At 37.6% G+C, this 7872-nt stretch overlaps 1 pseudogene; it reads left to right on the top strand.

Annotated features, from left to right (window-relative positions):
• Positions 1–4784: 4784 nt before the first annotated feature.
• On the top strand, positions 4785–5562 carry LOC110311784 (transcription factor BTF3 pseudogene; annotated as a pseudogene).
• Positions 5563–7872: the final 2310 nt, after the last annotated feature.

Raw genomic sequence — 7872 nt, 5'->3', positions numbered from 1 at the left:
TTCCTATAGTTAATCTGAGGACAATATGGAAGTGGGGAGAAAAATTTGAAGGAATCAGAGGGGATGGAGAACATCAGAAGAAGATGATACACTGAATCAACTAAGTAGGGTTCAAATGGGCTCAAAGAGACAAAGGTGTCAAGAACAGGGTGTGCATGGGTCGGCACCAGGTCCTCTGCATATAAGTTATAGTTGTTAGCTTGGTATATTCATGGGACTCCTGACAATGGAGCACATACATGTATCTCTGATTCTTTTGCATGCATTTGAAATTCTTTTCCTCGTGCTAAGTATCTTTGTCTAGCCTCTATATTGGGTTTTGCCTAGTCTTATTGAATCAGATTTTGTCTTGTGTAGCTGCTTGTATTATAAAAAGCTAATAATTTCATTCCCTCCAAAACTGCTTACACAGTGTCTGCACTTTGCTTCTGGTAAAATGCCCACAGTTGGTTCTGACTGGTAAATAAAAACACCAAGACCCAACAGCTGTCAAGGACAGACAGGGGTGTGATTTTGGAATTTCCTGAGCTTGCAACCTGGAGAATGAAGAAGAAATGTGATCTGTGATGCTAGGATGTGTCCTTCTCCCAGCCTTGATCAGGCTAAATAGACCTTAAGTGCTTGCCACAGTTGGACCTAAATGACCCAGGTGAAATCAATTTCTGACAAGAGTAGACTGCCTGCTGAGCTTGCTTTGCAACTCAATCCAGCTGAAACAAAGGATCGGTCTATGGGCTTTCTCTATAAAAGGCAGTGCTGATTATTAAACTTTGAGCCTTGATCAGAAACTTTTCTCTTGGCTTCATCTTGCCTTCTCTTGCACCTGGTTCCTTTCTTTTCCAGCCCCCTTTTCAGGTAACCCAGTTCATCCATGGCTGTTGGACAGCTACAGGTGGTGCCCAAAGGAGGTTACAGAACATTCGAGGATGCATTTAAAAACGCTGTCTTGGGTTGAGCTCCATAGAAAATGAAAGAAAGGTAACAGTATCCTGCACAGTGGTAAGCAACAAACAGTATTAATGCTAGCGCTAGGTATAAATTTTATTCTTTGGAGGCTGTTGTTGCAGAAGCTGCATTAAGGGGATATGGGCCAGGTGGAAGTGATGTTGATCTGATGCTGAATTCACCTAGGGGTGACATTGCAATGGGACAGGGAGAATTCTATATAATAGGCATTTTTCTGCAGCCAATAGATGCATCAGGTGAGAGAAAGGGGTTTTAAAAATAAATAAATAAATAAATAAATACAAGAAAAAGATGTTAGAAAAATTCTTAGTTCAAGTATATTTATGCTGTATGTGGTTTCCAGAAGTAGGAATGGTAACCATGAGAAAGAGATAGAAAAAGAGAGAAAGAATGGGTCTCAGAAAAGTAATTGTTCCCTTTCTGGGACATGTTAGCAATAAATAAATAAATAAATAAATAATAAAATAAAAGGAGATAAGCTATTTCAGAGCTCTCCTAGGGAAGGGAGGAAATCAGGAGATGTCCTGCTTCCTCTCTGGATTCTACAGGAGATATTCTTAGTTCAGGTTTAACTTCACTTCCCACTCTATTGTCTGTCCCTGGTGCACCAATCTGTCCATGTGTGTCAATTTATGTCTATTTTTTGTTTGGTTGTTTGAATGATTGTGGTTCTATGTTTCATGTTCAAAAGAAAAAAATGGTTACAACTGTATCTGCTGGCTATAAATCCCTTGATTTAGTTTAACTTGTTTAAAAGGACAGTCTCAATTTGCATATCAGAAACTGATGTTACCCTGTGCCTTTAGCTAGGAGTAAAGCACAGGTGGAGAAGCTGATTGTCTGCAAAAGCTGCTCTTAAATGGGCCAGTGGCTTTTCAAGTTTTATGGCAAGTAAGCTGTTGGCTGTGTTATCCTAAAAAGAACTCTCTGCAATTGTGCTTATTGGATTCAACAAATGACAAGGTGCTTTTTCCTCTTGAAATTACAACTAGAAAGGATAAGAAGATTGTGTTTCGTCTAAATCTATAAGATGTGTATAGCCACCCCCATATACCTGATGGCCAGACTTTGTGTTTGATCTTTGTCAGTTATCAGCTGAATTAAGTACCTTGCACATCCCCACAGACAACTTTAATTTCTAATTATAATCTTGTTGTTTTTAACTTTGGGACCTTGAGTCTTGAGCACATTGGTTGCCTTCACAAAGGATCACTTTCAGCAAGCTCAGCTATTCACCATAGCAGCTATTCATCGCTATGAAGAAATGCATTGTGTGTATATTCATATGTCCTTCATAGCTTTAGTCTGAATGGAAAATAGTGTACTCCTAAGGGTTTGTGGCCAGAGATGGATAAACATGTAAGCATGTTCTTGAGCTCCTATTGACCTAAGCCAAACACATATATCAAAAACTATGAACGCAGTCCATGACGTTAAAGAGCAATATTGACTTGGATCTAAGACAGTCACAGTTGCCTAACCACTCTATACCCTAGATGGGATTATGGAAAACAAGTATATCTTGTGCCCCAGTCCAACTACTCATAATTGCTTATCTTAAAAAAAAAAAAAGGAGGAAATTGTGCCCTTTCCCCAGCCTTGAGCAGGCTAAATAGACCTTAAGTGCTTGCCACAGTTGAACCTTAATGACCCAGGTGGAGTCAAATTTCCTACAGGAGTAGATTGCCTGCTCAGCTTGCTTTGCAACTCAATCCAGCTGAAACAAAGAATTGGTCTGTGGGCTTTCCAAATATAAACACAGAGTCCTTTGGATTTCCAGCCCCCACTCCCTTCAAGTAACCCAGTTCATCCATGGCTGCTGGACAGCTACACCAGGATGGTGTAGAGGAAAGGGGAGATGATATGTCTGAGAATAGTGGAGAAAAGAGAGACATACCCACCATGTGAAGAATCTGAAAGAACACAGACCAGAGGGCTGCCCAATTGGGTCTAGAGAAGCCAAGATAGAACATAGAATTTATGAACATAGTAGAGCATGTGTCCTTTTTACCGGTTGGGACATCTTCTGGATATATGCCCAGGAGAGGTATTGCTGGATCCTCCGGTAGTACTATGTCCAATTTTCTGAGGAACCGCCAAACTGATTTCCAGAGTGGTTGTACAAGCTTGCAATCCCACCAACAATGGAGGAGTGTTCCTCTTTCTCCACATCCTCACCAGCATCTGCTGTCACCTGAATTTTTGATCTTAGCCATTCTGACTGGTGTGAGGTGGAATCTCAGGGTTGTTTTGATTTGCATTTCCCTGATGATTAAGGATGTTGAACATTTTTTCAGGTGCTTCTCTTCCATTCGGTATTCCTCAGGTGAGAATTCTTTGTTCAGTTCTGAGCCCCATTTTTTAATGGGGTTATTTGACTTTCTGGAGTCCACCTTCTTGAGTTCTTTATATATATTGGATATTAGTCCCTTATCTGATTTAGGATAGGTGAAGATCCTTTCCCAATCTGTTGGTGGTTTTTTTGTCTTATTGATGGTGTCTTTAGCCTTGCAGAAGCTTTGCAGTTTCATGAGGTCCCACTTGTCAATTCTCGATCTTACAGCACAAGCCATTACTGTTCTATTCAGGAATTTTTCCCCTGTGCCCATATCTTCAAGGCTTTTCCCCACTTTCTCCTCTATAAGTTTCAGTGTCTCTGGTTTTATGTGAAGTTCCTTGATCTACTTAGACTTGACCTTAGTACAAGGAGATAGGAATGGATCGATTTGCATTCTTCTACATGTTAAAAACCAGTTGTGCCAGCACCATTTGTTGAAAATGCTGTCTTTCTTCCACTGGATGTTTTTAGCTCCCTTGTCGAAGATCAAGTGACCGTAGGTGTGTGGGTTCATTTCTGGGTCTTCAATTCTATTCCTTTGGTCTATTTGTCTGTCACTATACCAGTACCATGCAGTTTTTATCACAATTGCTCTGTAGTAAAGCTTTAGGTCCGGCATGGTGATTCCAAAGGGATCTGCAACCCTATTGTTGGAACAACATGATGTACTAACCAGAACCCCGGAGCTCTTGTCTCTAGCTGCATATGTATCGAAAGATGGTCTAGTCGGCCATCAATGGAAAGAGAGGCCCATTGGACTTGCAAACTTTATATGCCCCAATATAGGGGAATGCCAGGGCCAAAAGAATGGGAATGGGTGGGTAGGGAAGTGGGGGGCGCTATGGGGGACTTTTGGGATAGCATTGGAAATGTAATTGAGGAAAATATGTAATAAAAATATTAAAAATTAAAAAAAAAGAACATAGAATTTAGTAAGTAGTAATATGGAGTTTTCAGCAGGAGGTAGTAACCCAGCTATTGTGCTGATTAAGACATAATAAAATGTAAGGGCTGTGGGTGCATATCTTTCACTCTGGAACATGGAACATTGGGAGGGTAGGGAACACACAGCTGAGATTTATTAATTGTTTCATTCAAGAAACCTGTTTGTCTTCTTGCAAGCCTTTTCTTTCTGACAAGAAAATGGAGGAGGAGTGGGTCTTGGGGAGAGGAGAAGTAATAGGGAACTTTAGGAGGAGTGGAGAGAGAGGAAACTGTAGTCTGAATGCATTGTGTGAAAGAAGGATCTACTTTTAAAGAAAAGTTAAAAATAAATAAATAAATAAGTAAGTAAATACCTTGATTTACTTTGGGATCCTTTAGAATAATGAGAAATTAAATACAAAATAGACAGAGAAAAGCATATTAACAGTGGATTAAAAAGTACTGATAGTCCCTCTAGCTGCCATCTTGCATCCCTGCGTGGGTGTGCCTTCTCTCAGCTGGTATGCCCGAGACCCCCTGAGCGTGAACCTTAGTTCCCCGCAGGGCGCCATTTCCACTCCAACAAGATGAAAGAAACGATCATGAACCAGGAGAAACTTGCCAAACTGCAGGCACAAGTGTGCATTGGTGGGAAAGGAACTGCTCGTAGAAAGAAGAAGGTGGTTCACAGAACAGCCACAGCAGACGATAAAAAACTGCAGTTCTCCTTAAAGAAGTTAGGGGTGAACAATATCTCTGTTATTGAAGAGGTGAACATGTTTACAAACCAAGGAACAGTGATCCATTTTAACAACCCTAAAGTTCAGGCATCTCTGGCAGCAAACACCTTCACCATTACAGGCCACGCTGAGACAAAGCAGCTGACAGAAATGCTTTCCAGCATCCTCAACCAGCTCGGTGCAGACAGTCTGACTAGTTTAAGGAGACTGGCTGAAGCTCTGCCCAAACAATCTGTGGATGGAAAAGCACCACTTGCTACTGGAGAGGATGATGATGATGAAGTTCCAGATCTGGTGGAGAATTTTGATGAGGCTTCTAAGAATGAGGCAAACTGAATTGAAGCAACTTCTGAAGAAGGTGATCCTTGCAGAAATTACAGGAGCTGCTATTTTATATCATGACTGCTTTCTAAAATTTTTTTGTTTATTATGGATCTGATAAAATCTAGATCTCTAATATTTTTAAGCCCAAGCCCCCCGGACACTGCAGCTCTTTTCAGTTTTCGCTATACCTAATTCATTCTTTGCAGCAAATAAAGCTGAAGAAGCCTGGGAATAAAGTTTGGAAAGGGTTAATAAAGTTCTTTGCCTAGTTAAAAATAAAAAAGTACTGATAACAGAAAATAAAACAAAATCATCATCATTAACATCATTCAACAACAGTGATAAGCAGGTCACTTGACCAAAAACAATGCTATTCCAGCTAGATAAAATAAGATGAAAGATAGAAATAACTGGTGGCTGTAAATGAAAAAATGTAGAAATACTGAAGATCAAGTTAATAGTGGAAGGAAAAATCCAAACAACTTTGGATAATTTATGTATAAAATTCATCTGACAAATTGAATGGATATTTTGAAAAACACCCCAATCAAAGCTTATACAAAGAATAAACGAATTAAATATTATTCTGTCTTTATCCCCAGCCATTGTGTTTAGAGCTTCAATGCATACTGTAAAATGTTTTATGTTCCCCAAAAAAGTACTAAATGCATATTTTTACTTCTTTGTTAAAATTCTGGTGTCCTTAACATTATGGTCTTATATGTAGGCCCTATATTCAACTTCATTAACCCATGCCATATTTATATGCCAGTACCATAATGTTTTTCTTAGTATTACTCTGTAATATTACTTGAAATCCAGGGTGATGATATTTGCAACAATCACTTTGTGACCCTGTTTAATTTGTCAGGATTGCCTGGTCATCTTGATCTTTTATCTTTCCATATAAAATTAAAGATTATTTTTACGATTTTAGGTATAACTTGAATTGAGATTTTGATAGCAGTTACATTTAATCTGTAGATTGATCTTTGTAGATAGGTCATTTTCCACAATATGTATCCTAGCAACAACATGATATACCACATTGTGGTATTTTCTTTCACTGTTTCTTTACTGGACTAAAGATTTTACTGTAAAAAATTTTACCTCTGTAGTTAGACATATTTCAATATATTTTATTTAAATTTTAGTCTATTGTGAATGGGAATGCTTCTTATTTTTCTGTGTTTTATTTTTTTGAGGGAGAGATATTTGGATCTTTGGATGTGAGAAAGTTATTGATTTTTCCTGCTTGTTTTTTATCCTGCTACTTTGCTGGATATGTTCATCAAAGTAGGAATATTCTTATAGAACCTGTATGGTATTATATTATGAAATCATAGAGCCTATAAGTAAGGATATCTTTCTTCTCGTTCCCTTTTATTTGTTTTGCTCCTCTTAATGTTCTAGTTAACGTGTGAAGTATTGTGTGGAACATGAGTAGGGGGTGTAGAGCTTCTTGTTTCACATTTAAAAGATTTACTTTGAGTTTTATCCATTTATCATGTGTTGCCTGTGCATTTGTTGTTAATCACCTTTATTATGGTGAGATATGTCAATTGTATCACTGGATTATGTAGCACTTTTATCATCAACAATTGCTAGGTTTTATAAAACTTTTCTGAATCTAATGAAATAACCTGACAATTCTACATTTTGTTTATTTACACTAGAGATTATGTCTATTAGTTTATTTACTTTTTTTCTGTGATGATGCAAAATGATATTGGTGGTTAGTTTTGTTTTGTTTTGTTTTTTTAAGTGTTCTTGATTTCAATTTGCAAGCATCTTCTTGATAACTTTTATGTTCAAAATCATCTGAAATATGCTTATATTTTTGGTTTTTGTCTGGTTTTTATTACAAGGGTGATGCTAGAATCATGAAAATAATCTGAGACTATTCCTTTCTCTTCTATAATCTGGAATAATATAAGGTATGTTGGCATTAGTTCATTATTGAATTTCTAGTAGAATTCTGTGCTGAATCCACTTGTATTACCTGAGTCAGAATGCTTAAGTTTAGACAACAAGTGGTATAGTGACTGTAGAAAAATGGAAGCCATATTTAACACAAGTGGGAGTACAAAATGTCTACCAAGAGATCCACTATACCATTCTTAGATATGTCCTCCAAGAACTCTATATCCTACCATAAGAGATATCTGTTCATCCATATTCATTGTTTCTTTATTGAAAATGTCCAGAAAATAGAAACAGCTTAGATGTACATCAACTAAAGAAGAGAACATGAAAATGTGTTATAGAGACACAGGAGAGTTTAATTCACCAAATGTTCACTGATTCATGCAAATCTTCCATTATGTTCTATATTTTGAATAGTTGTCTTTCTTTAAAAGTTCATTTCAATATTTAAAATATTTTTTATAATGAAGTCCAGATCTCAGCTGGTGAGTTTTCTGGTAAAGATGCCTATTTCCAAACCTGACTGCGTGTGGTCTATCACCATGACACATGTCAATAGAGAAAACCGAATTCTATGAGTTGATCTCTGACTTCCACATGTGTATGTCAGGCATTCTATCCACACATACATACATATATGCACTAAATAAATAT

This window comes from Mus caroli, unplaced genomic scaffold, assembly GCF_978045245.1.
Source record: "Mus caroli unplaced genomic scaffold, Mus_caroli_1 scaffold_17, whole genome shotgun sequence".
Taxonomy (NCBI): Eukaryota; Metazoa; Chordata; class Mammalia; order Rodentia; family Muridae; genus Mus; species Mus caroli.
Note: the sequence above shows the minus strand (reverse complement) of the source record. Positions and strands in the feature narration are given on the sequence as shown.